At 42.4% G+C, this 12019-nt stretch overlaps 1 protein-coding gene across 5 annotated transcripts in view; it reads right to left on the bottom strand.

The window, feature by feature from the left end:
- PHACTR1 (phosphatase and actin regulator 1) overlaps nucleotides 1–12019 on the bottom strand; it is a 310963-nt gene that overhangs the window by 135867 nt on the left and 163077 nt on the right. The window lies entirely within an intron of this gene.

The following is a 12019-nucleotide window of genomic DNA, read 5'->3' as shown; positions in this document are numbered from 1 at the left end:
AAATCCAATAAACAGTACTGCAGCTCCTCCCTTCTGGGTGCCCAGATGCTGGAACAGAACACACAGGGTCTTGTCCTGGGCACAACATGCACTATGTGGAGACTCTGCAGCTCCAAAACGGGACTCAGAGAAGCCACCACAAGTGGAGCACAGCCAAAAGCCAAGAGAAAAACAGGGCCAGCAGAAGCAAACCAGATATCCTACTTTTCTTGGGGCTATAGAAGAAAGACAATTCCACAAGTACCAGGAATTGCTCTGGTAAGAAACTTCAGCTTGAAAGGAAGTGAAATTTTACCCTTCCTAAATAGCAAGCAGGGAGGAGATGCACAGTTTGTGCTTCTAAGAAAGCAAAGGAAGTAGGATGAGATGCAAGGACTTTTCTGTTAGAGCACTTACTGGGAGACAGGAGAATCACAGGGTCACTTTCAACCTCCTCTTGAGAAAGCTCAAGCCCACATCTCCCATTTTCCTTGGGAACACTACCACACTTCATACTATGATGCATGAGAGATCACTCCCCATCTATCCTACTAAAACTGTGTTAAAGAATTCAAGACCTACTGGGTCTGAAAGAAAGCATAAGTGGAAGCACAGCTCCTTATAGTTAGGGCGTTCATCTGTGTTCATCAGCACAACCAACCTTCTCCCAAGACTATTCCCTGTGCTTTATCCTGGGATAATAACCCAAACCTCCTTCTGCTTCACTCATGGATTGAAAGAAACTGCTGGCCACAGCTGTGATTTGTTGAGCACCTGATCCTGTCCAGTTCTGCACAAAAGAGAATAAAGGGGAGTGAAGATACTGCCTCTCACTGTCCCTTTCATTTCTGGTAGGGGATCTTCTATCCAAGGCATGAGGGGAGAGATGAGAGAGGTGAGGTGCTGTCTCCTAGGTCCTCTCTCCAGAAAGCAGGAGAGGATGGATGGGTAGATGGAGCCCCATTAGCAGAGCTGGCCAGGCACCTGGTGAGAGGGATCCATGTTTCAGCCTATGAAGAACTGCCATAAAACACTCCTGTTCTGGTGTAAAAGGCAGCTACAAGCAGAATTTCCCATCTAGGGCGTTGCCTCTAAGGCATCCTCCTCATACTGCAATCACATCACCATACTAAAAACTCATCTGCTGAACAAACCTGGCCCTCCTAAGTTACCATTACAGAAACAGGCTCTTGGTAAGCCCCAGCCCATTGTGCGCAACCTGGAAGGGAGCAGCCTCTAAGGGCAAACGTGTTGGGAGCCGGGTGAGCCCATATTCAACCCATTCAGCTTCTGAGACTGAAAACAAACCGTCAATAAGATGGAGTTGACCTGCCTACTCACAACTGTGTCCTCTAGCATACAGCATTAGAAAAATACAACTCTCTAAACCTCCTTAAAAGATATTTTGCCAAGCCTAGAAGAAGGAGATTAAATCTCACAACACCAAAAAATTCAGAGGAAAAAGCTGAGCACGAGTCATACCCACAGCACTATTCCAATTCTAGGCTCTAACATTATGTGCAACTAACAAAATGCTACCAGGCAGAACAGTTGCAGTGGTGTTTGTGACCGTCTCCTTACAAGTGGGCACCAACCACTGGCAACACCAGTTACTCCTCCAATACATGTGCTGGTTTGGGCTGAGATAGAGTTGATTTTCTTCATAGTAGCTTGTATGGGGCTATGTTTTGGATTTGTGCTGAAAACAGTGTTGATAACACAGGGATGTTTTTGTTACTGCTGAGCAGTGCTTACACGGACTCAGGGCCTTTTCTGCGTCTCACCCCATCCCACCAGCGCGTAGGCTGGGGGTGCACAAGACGTTGGGAGGGGATACAGCTGGCATTACACAAACATTAAACTCTCTAAACACAATAGTACCATCTCACCACTATCATCATAAAGATAAAAAAATTAAGTTTTTAATTACTTTAATGGCTGCGAGAAAAGGAATAAAGTACCTCATTTAAGAGCTAGAAAGCTCAAACCATTCCCTTGTAAACTCTATATTGCTTCTCTTGGGAAAAAGAAACTTCTATTTCTGTTCTTTAAAGAAGATGATAGGAAGTTGGCCAAGAGGAAAAGAGTAATTATACCAAATGGCACATTTATAATGAGCATAAATATGAGTTTAAAAAAAAAAGTAACAGCCTAGCAAAAACATTATGTTTCACTGGACTCTGAAAGAAGACAGTCTGTATTCATGTTCAGGAATTTAAAATAAGGACTAAATACTTCTGATTTGAGCACCTAAGTGCAGCTACTTATAGTCTTTGCTGATTGTCATTATAATGGGAATTCTTTTGTTGATTCAAATAATGGTTAGTTTAGACCCTTAGCCATGGTGAAGTATCTGTTTAGGACCTTATGGTAGAGGCTTGAGTTTCAGAGATGAATACCTGAAGGAGAGAAAAATACCCATGACTCCTTTAAAGTCATGAATAAAGCATGGCAGGCTGCTAGCTAAAATACACAGAGTATTTCTGTGTGGTTTTCATAGCTATGATTTCACTTTTTTTCACCCTCTTTTTTTAGCATTAAGTTCTAGGGTGCCTCATGGTTGCTGAGCTCTGCAGGCTATTGCTCTTGCTCAGTAGATTTAGAGGAAAGCCTCTGGTTTTAAAAAAAGCTGCTGCCTTTAAAAAACAGATGGAGCCCATCAGGTAATCAAATTGGTATATCTACTGAAGAAATGTTACAGTCAAAGGAAGGATTTGTGCACGTAGCTTCAAGTTCATGAATAATTCCAAGTCCAGCAACCAGAAATAGCTCAGAAAACGAGAAAGAGTTTAGATCAGAGCTAAGGGGAAAAAAAAATACTACAGGGAACCAAGAAAACACAATCATTGAAAAAGCTACTGAAATAGTTCCTGCAGCTTTATGCAAGGAAATAATGTTAGCAGAGAGAAATGAATGAAATCCTGACCATACCAAAGTGAACGGGAAAGGCCACAAAGAGTAGGATTACCTTACCCAAGCCATCTAGTGACTGGACGACCATCTTGGGAATTAGGAATGTATTTTGTCCTCAGGGCTATCAGAACTTTGCAAATAAAGGTAAAATATGGCCTTCTGCTCTTTGCTCGTGACTAATCAGATGAGCAGGACGAGCGAGGGAGATGAACTGCATTATGTGTGGTCCTTCTCATGTGGGGTTGAGACATGCTGGTTGCATGCTAAAACGTGCCTCCTTACTGATGTCAGAGGGCTTTATTGGCCAAAGCTGTAAAAGGGACCTTTCCAGCATGCTAAAATTCCCCTACAGAAAAAGAAATTGGCAGAGAAGACATTACAGCACGGTCTTAATGAGGGCTTTCCTCTGTATTGCTGGGAACGACCCCTTTGTGTGGGGTTTGAGAGGAGCCAGTGGTACCTTGTGAGCGGCAAATGCGAGCGGAGTGCCCCAGCAGTGTGATGGGTGTGCCTACACAGAGCCACTTGACCATGAAATCGGCAGTAAAGTTCATTTTGCAACATTCTGAAAGTAACTGTGATAGGCATCTGCATGAGGCTTCATTTCAATACAGAAGTAGGATAAAACCCAACCAAAACCTGATATTTCTTACAATTAAAGTAATCTTTTTTCACCCCTTCACTGCTGGCACTGGACAAAGCAACAAACTGATGAAATCTGACTTCCCTAAATGCTGAAAGTTGCCTCTTGAAGTTACCAAGATTCTGCTACCAAGCAGATAAAAAAAGCCAAAACACAACTACAACATAAGCCTTTCTGAGCATTGTTGACAATACAAATTGCCTCTGTCCATATAACCTATGGGGAACAATGTTCTCAGTTTTAAGTACTGATCTCTTTTGGGCAAAGTTCTGTACAACATCCTACAAGTGTCACAGATCCCCTTCTGTCAAGTCAAATGTCAAACTTGCACACACGCTCTTCCAGCTGAACCGCAGTCTTTGCCACACAAACCTGATTTTCAAAAGTCTCTTCACCTAAACAGCATTTGGTTTGAATTTGCAAGTCAGAGACTGGCCTGAACCACAACATCTGGCTGAGTACCTCAAGCTTTAAAGGTTTGTAATGGTGCTCAGAATGACAAGTCTCCCAAGGATTTTGCTACAAGGGGAGGAAACAAGAAACAAACCAGATATGCTTGCAGGTACTTGCACAAACATAAAAAGGAAGCCTGGTATACAACAAAAGCAATAATAATGCAAAAATCTGAAATGTATGAATCATAGCAGGTAAAGAACATCTTCATTTATTTGCTAAACACAGTGAATAGCTGTACTAGCTCAGAGCAGCTGAATTCTAAAATTGCCACCCATCTTCATATAGGCTTGCAATTTTAATTTTTTTTATCACACAGGGCCCAATGTCCAAAGAAGGCTAAGGGAAAGAAAAACAAATGAAAATAACCCCAAAGAAAAATACTGCCAAAAAGCATCTTTCTTGAGCCTCCATGCAATGCCAGAAAATGTATTAGTGAACTGATGCCTGCCTTGCTGCTTAGTGAACTGGCTGTTCTGCCAACTTGAGATGAATAGGAGAAAGAAGCATCAGTTCACTGGAACTACAGGATCTCCCTATTTTCTTTTAGGCTCATGGATTTCCATGCACAGCACAAACACATTGAGTTCACAAGGAAAACTGTGTTTGAGTCAGATAAATCACAGAAAGCCAAACCCACATTAGTAATCTCAGTTACATAAACCAACGTCTTGGAGCCTGCGTGTCTCTCACGCCGGTCCGTGTCCCAGTCAGCACACTATAAAGCATATACATATGCAGAAACCTGCCCTCCTCTTCTCTTTGGACACAGCTTTACTTTTCGGGGAGAAGCGGGGCATAGCTGGGGAAATGTTTAGCTTTTATTCCTGAGTCATATTTTCAAACCTTCAAAATTTCCACTCTCTATGCAGAGAAAATCTGCAGAGGCTGTTAGTCAGGTCTGGTCATCTCTTATATGTGGTTTTTCTCACTTGGGATCCAGACCTTTCCTTTGTGGAGGAACGCTGCTTGTCCATGAGATCTGCCTCAACAGCACATAATGATGGCTTACGGGCACTATGATTTTGAGGGTATCTTTTAGACAGGGTGGCCTGGGCATAACCAAGCCGGAATGATATGTCTAGTGGTTCCAAAGAAGCTACAGCAGGTGGTTTTGTAATGAATGATTTTATCTTTGATTTAAATTACACCGTATGTTCATTGTTTTTCAGAGTGACAGAAATAATTCATCTTCTTTTGAATCTAAGAGTCTCATCCAAAGGCAGAGGCTCTGCTAGATCTGCCTCACCTTCAGTAAGCTGGACCCAAAGCCAGGAAAGTCAGGGAAAGGTGACAGTGACAAGATCAAACATGACCTTATTTCTCTCTGCCCAATCCTTCCTGAGACAAGGAGACTAAAAGCAACAGACCAGTGAAGATTCATGTCACTTCACAAGAGCCAAAAAGCAGCAAGAGGGCAGTTTTCCAGCTTATAGGTATGGCAGGAACATAATTATTTTCCGAGAAGCGTGTAAATCAAAGTCACAAAGGAAGAACAGGGCCTCCAAGTATGTCCCAACTTCACCCATTTGCAGCTTTGCTGCATCCATCTAGATAATGGCAAACATCATAGTACCCTCCAATTTCTAAAAAAGTGATTGCAACATCCAGCCAGAGCTGGCCTAACCACTGCACGCTTTGGTGCTGCCCTTCAACTGCCCTGGTGCCCTGATGCTGGGTTTTGGCTAATGGATTTGAGAAAATGCATGAGACCTGGCGTGATCAATTTAACAGACTACGAACATATCCAATTAATCTTAGACATCCTGGCAGACTGTTAGCAAGGTGGTACCACATACACTTACACTGTACTTCTGAAATTACGTTCTAGCTAATTGGGAGCTGAATACGGTGATAACAACAGGAAGCCAAATTCAGTATTCTCTGATCACAACAAGACAATCTTGGGAGATACAAAGGAATAGCTATACATTTACTACCAGCTACTGAAATGGATCAAGAAATAAAATCTTACAGTACAAAAATTGATGTAGAATGTCTACCTCTTTTGCTGAGGTAGCAGCAATGAATGATAATGTTAGAAATACAACAGTATACTCAAAGGATAGGTTTTACTCATCAGTCAAGGAGCCCATAAATGAACTCTGCTGCTTTTAATGATATGATATGATTGATATATGATATGATATGAACTCTCATTTCTAAACAGAGGCAGAAGGTATTATAATAGTGCAAACTGATATAAGTAGTAGTGGTTACAAACTAAATGAAAAGAATGAGTCAAACTAAAAGAAGAAAGGAAGAGATGTCACATGGCAGAATACTGAGTCTTCTGATCACTACATAAACAGTATTTCTCTGCTGCTTAGCTCTGACAGGCAGTGATGATATTAATGAATAAAATTCCAATCACGGATGTAAAGTAAGGTACTTCCATGTATCTCATTTTCTTCTAAAGAATCCCAAGTTTCAAAAAAGAAAGAGGCCAGCTGTGCAAACCATCCTCTAAGAGAAACATCTCTAAGCAAGTAAGGGAAGTACTCAGAAAAGACAAAACACAGAAATGGAAACTAACTGCCCACCTGGGCAGGGATCAAAACATAAAATAGGACATAGGGATGATGCAAAAAAAGGCACAGAAAGCCAAGGTTGTTCAGCCAGGTCAGTATCAGGTGGTTTGAAGTGCTCTGGTAAGAGCAGAGCGAGACAAGAACCTGCTCCTTCGTGATCTATGCCATCATCCACATCTCACCCCCTTTTTAACACATTGCCTCCCCCCTTTACACATGGAAAACTTGTGGCCTTTCATGGTTTATCAAATAATTCTGTATATTTCTGATGTATCTAACTCGATACAGAAGAATCAAAACTAGGCACACTACTCAAGATGACAACAAATACTTAAGAGTATTTTGAGCATTATTAAGAGCATTATTGTTAAATACAGGAAAACCACTGTATTACTTTCATCATACTTGATGGCATTTTATCTGCTTTTTCGAACTCCCCACAAGGAACTGATTTTTCATCATGTGTTCAGTGTTGCCCCGATCTTTGCATTTAAGAGGCTTACATATCCCAAGACTTTAAACTTGGTTCTCAGAATAGAGACTAGGATGGTAAGATGCTACCAAAAGACGACAACTGAGTTACAGCATTGAAAAGGAGAAAAATCAATGAGAAGAGACAGGACTGAAACAGGCCAGCCATCTGTTCTCTAAAGACCTGAAGAATTGAGATGTCCTCTTATCAGTGTCCTTATGTCAACACCGTGTAATAAAAATGAGAGGGTGCTGAGCCATTGTGACCAATTCCATCATTTTTATTGTTTTTATTCCTAAAAATCCTCAAATCAATGACACAGATATACAGAGTTCCCAGAAAAGGTGGCTAATGTTTCTCCAGTAGGGATACAGGTGTTCTCACTGCAAAACAAGGGACTTGGACATCTGCTTGCGTAAGCTTGACCCAATCTTGCGTACACCTTTTCCCCCCATATTATCTAGTTTACTGAAGCGAAGAACTCGCTTACTACCTATATTTTTCCTACAGTTTCAGTCAATAATGTAAATTATATTGCAATTTTGGACAAGGCATCTTCCAGGGCTCTTCAAAGTAAGCCTGGAGCTCTGCTGGGTGACAGCCCGTGCAGGCCTGGCTGTGAACTTCCCATTGCCAGCACAGCCTTGCCTGGAATGGTACACAACTGGCTTACTTGGTGGCCAGCAGTTTTTGCTACAGGCAGTTTAACAGGATAAGAGTTAGTCACTACAGAGATGCACAAGCAGTTAGTGACTTGCCCCAGGCTTGGTGGTGTTTCTTCAGCTTTATTTTGGGACATAAAAGGTAGAAGATGTAATCCCTCCTCTCCTTCCCTATCCCTTTTCTTTTACTGCACACTAGCCAACTGAAATAACTACTAGTATTTAAGGAAAGCCTTACATATCTCAGGCCAGCCATTTGCTGGTCTTAGCGTATAAAACAGAGGTACGCTCTCTTACAACCTTTTTCTTCCTTTTCTCCTCCTGGTCCCTCTCCTCCCTGCCTGCAGGCCATGCCCAGCCACACCAGCACAGCACAGCCCTTGTAGTCTCTGATCTCAGGACAAAACCACACGTAACTGATGAGCTTCTGTTAGTCCCTAACACGCAAGACACACTGATGGGAGCGGGGCTCTGGGACTCTACCCTCCCTACTCCCTGGTAAAGGAAAGGTAAGATCATGTCCTGCCTGCCTTGGGATTTTGCCATCTGGAAGTTACCATGATTAGGAATCACACCCTCCTAGAAGGGCACATTTATTCTGAGCCTGCAAAACGCTGAGGGCTCGTATCTTCCCCAGCAGAAAGCAATGCTGGTGGGAGCAAAGTGTCCCACCCGGCTCCCCGGCAGCCTGTTGGAATGTGGAATATATTTGCTCAATCTCATCAGCTTTCTCTGGCATTGCACCATATTCATCCAAATCAAATGCTACAGAGTTCAACCGACAAAAATAAACCAATTTTATTTTATGATCTGTGCTGTCAAGGAGACATATCTCACCCTGCAATGAAAGCCCATGCCTTTTCCCCTCCGCCTCTTTCTTTAAGGTAACTATCCCTCAGAGACTAAAGACAAACATTGCATAATTATATCAGCTGTTGAAACCTCAAACATATTTTTCATCTTCCCACACTTCACAGCAGGACCAGGTACGCTGTTTTTGTGCCTACTTTTCCATTCTGTGTAGTCTAATTTTTTTCCGCCAAAAAATTTTAGGATTTTTAACAGGTACAATTGTAAATGACTGCAACGCCTCATAGCCACATACTGCACTCACTCTAGAGATGGTAATGGAAGAGCAGTTACCATTTGAAATAATGTGAGAATTAGTGGAGGAAAACTTATTTTTATACACAGCTCTTGCAGGGATTATAGCTTGTCTAGAAGATAACTATTTAATTTAATAATTACTTTTGTGGGAAGCAAAATAATCACCTCAGAGACAAACTCTTAAGTGATGATAAAGTAAATGTTCTCAAAGTTCCTGGTTGAAAAAAAAAACCTGAGTCTTCAATTCCAGGTGGGAATCACACATCGCCCCCACCCCCCAACCACCCCCCAGATCCCCCTTTCCATTTGGAAACGATATTTATCTGGAAGCTCTAGAAGGATGGCAGCAGAAAAACAAGTGTTGGAATTCCTACAGCAACAGTATCTCAGTCCACACTGATTTTCACACATATAAGAGAAGGAATAATTTCTACTTAAACAGCAAAACCCTGAAGTGTAAGAGCATACAATAAACAGACCGAGTTTGAGCTCTGAATGAAACCTTTTGGGTATGTTGATCCTTAATATTATTTATACTTCCACTACACTTGTGCCTAGAGACCCCAAAAACCTGGAGCCCCACAGTCCTTGGCACTAGGAATGCAAATAGCAAGAGACAGCCCCCCTGCCACCCGCCCCAAAGGACTCATAGTCTATTTACAGACCAGCAGGCAGGTGAAAGGAAATCCCACTGTCTCCATTTTACAGACAAAGAACTTAGGTATGGAGGGATACACGGATGGACATGTCCGAAGCTGCCCAGAGATCCTCTGCAGAGGTGGGATCTGAACTGAGAACCCTCATCTGTCACTGATAAAATAACGCTCTTCTCTGTGCAGTCCCTCTGTTCCAATGCACTGTTAGGTAGCTGCTTTCCACTTAAGTTTTCTTGTCAGATCCTCTGCATAAAAATCAAAAGCATCCTACTTCAATTGCTCCACTTGCTCTTCCAGTTAGGTCATTTCTGAGTACCTTTGAAACCTCTACAGTTCTTTCTAGCCACACTGAATTAGAGATGTGTCTAAACCACGTTCCACATCCAGGCTCAGACTTCTGTAGGAGACTGAGATTTGCAGTCAGTTTTCAGTGTATGAACACCTTAAAACCCATCCAAATCTCTTCTCCCTGTATTTGTTCCTCTAACTGCTGTTCCCTTGCTCATCAGTCATCTGCCACGACCCAGCACTGCCACCCACAACCCTCCCAGGGACGACTGAAATCAGTATATTGAGAAGTGCTCTGTACATACCAGGAGATGTTTAGCATCGCACAGTCCCGGTGCACCTTGATCTTTTGTAGTTCTAGCTCCTTCTGCTCTACAAGCTTATCAGTCACTTTCCCACGTTTACGTTCAGAAGGTATTTTCATTCCCCTTCATGCTTCTGGTACTTTCAAAATACCTCCACTTGTGTTGTCTCCTCACTTCTTGTCTGTCTTTTCTTGGGACTTTTGCAACTCTTCACCACCCTGCTTCTCCCAACATCTCCCTCGCAGCCCTCCTCTAGCAGCATTCAGAGCTCAGACGTGATTGCTCTTTTATCCTGGAGGTGACTCATATCTTTCTACACTTGACCTCTCCCTCTTAGTTCATTCTACCATGTCTGATTGCCTCTCTGGCATCCTGTCCTGGATGTCCTGTGGCCACTCAAACTTCACCAGATGAAACCACACACCTCATTCTTCCCTCACATACAGTTTCACTTCTCCATTTCCAACACAATTTCTGCTAATCTGTCACCCAAACTCGCAGTATTGGTGCTTTATACACCCCCCCCCCCCCCCGTTTTCCATTTTCCACCTAAAGTAGCATTAAATACATCTATTCCATTCAGTCCAATGACTAAAGCATCTCCCGCTTCCATCTGCATTACTGTAACAACCTGCTTCTCTTTGAGCTTCTCACTTATTTTTACCTCATCAAAATGCTGCAACCACATCAACTCCCTTTATCCTTACTTCAGTGAGCCCATCTACATGTCTGAATTCCTTCAGCAACTTCTCTCTGAAATTACATGGCCTCCCTTCCAAGATATCATACGACTCAGCACCTGCCTCCATCTTTTCCTTTGGTTTCACAGCTATTTCTGCTATTCTCCTAGTCACGACTTTTTCTAGATTAGTTAGTGGTCTTTGAAGGATTTCCCTCTGTTTCAGCATGAATTTTCCTTCTCCAGTTCTGCCAGTGGAGTAGTACGATGAGAATGCAGAGTTAAGACGATGACTAGAATCCAAGACTTGTAACTGGATTTGGAGGGTATTTCAGCATTAAATCAATGCATCCCACTGGGTTGCCTATGCTGTAAGGACTGAATCCTGGTCTTTGTACACAGTTCTCACAAATGTAATAGTTGCTCAGGTTCACAGGACCCACACAGTACTTTTGGGTCCACTAGTGCAGTTTCAGGCCTGCAAGACCATGTATAAACTATATATAGGTTTGAATAGGAGGGTGGGGGTGTCCACATTGCAAAGTTACATGCATTTCCCTTATAAAAAGTACTAAGGGTCCCCTTTCCGGGTGCTCTTTAGGCTGTGCAACTGTGAGGATGCACAGACATCTCGAGATCCCTACAGGTTTCTCCGTACCTGAGCTGGTCACATGTTTTTACCTGATTTGTCCTGCTGATATTACGATCACATCATAATTTCAGTTCATTGTATCATCTTTCCCCCCAAACCCCAAAAGGTCTAGAACAGTTGTTAACCAGGAAAAAACTGGCATTTTTCAGTCCTGAAAAATGTGTCAGAGTCAAGCCAGTGAGCCTGCTCAGCCAGCATTGCTGGGACTACAGTTTCTTTACTTTCTGAAAGAAACTTGTATCTGTGCAAGGTGGTGGGAAAGAAAAGATTAAGGTTGTACTGGTATTACGTACTTTTTACATCATGACCGTAAAAGTTATTTGCATGAGGTGGAATGAAATCCTACCCCAGAGAAGGCGGGGTGAAAATGGACCGATGAGATGCTCTGGAAGCCTGCTGGCTAGAAAGCTCTCTGCTCTATTTGCCTCTCTAGGGTTACTAGATTATCTCCTTTCAAGAGGCACACCCTCCCCTCAGAGTATCTAATGGTTTGAAGCTAAATAATCAAACATAAAAAAGGAAGCCAAGTCCTTAAATACATACCTATTAGTTTGTTAAGAAGTACAAGTAACTGGAGTTATACATTTGTAAGCATCCATGCATACACGTGTGCATTAAAAGGGAGGAAAGCAATGTTCTTTTATTACTGTGCTAAGGTTTCAAGTACAAGGTTGCAAAA

The sequence above is a fragment of the Haliaeetus albicilla genome, chromosome 21 (assembly GCF_947461875.1).
Source record: "Haliaeetus albicilla chromosome 21, bHalAlb1.1, whole genome shotgun sequence".
In the NCBI taxonomy this organism is placed as follows: Eukaryota; Metazoa; Chordata; class Aves; order Accipitriformes; family Accipitridae; genus Haliaeetus; species Haliaeetus albicilla.
This window is presented reverse-complemented; position numbering and strand designations above follow the sequence as displayed.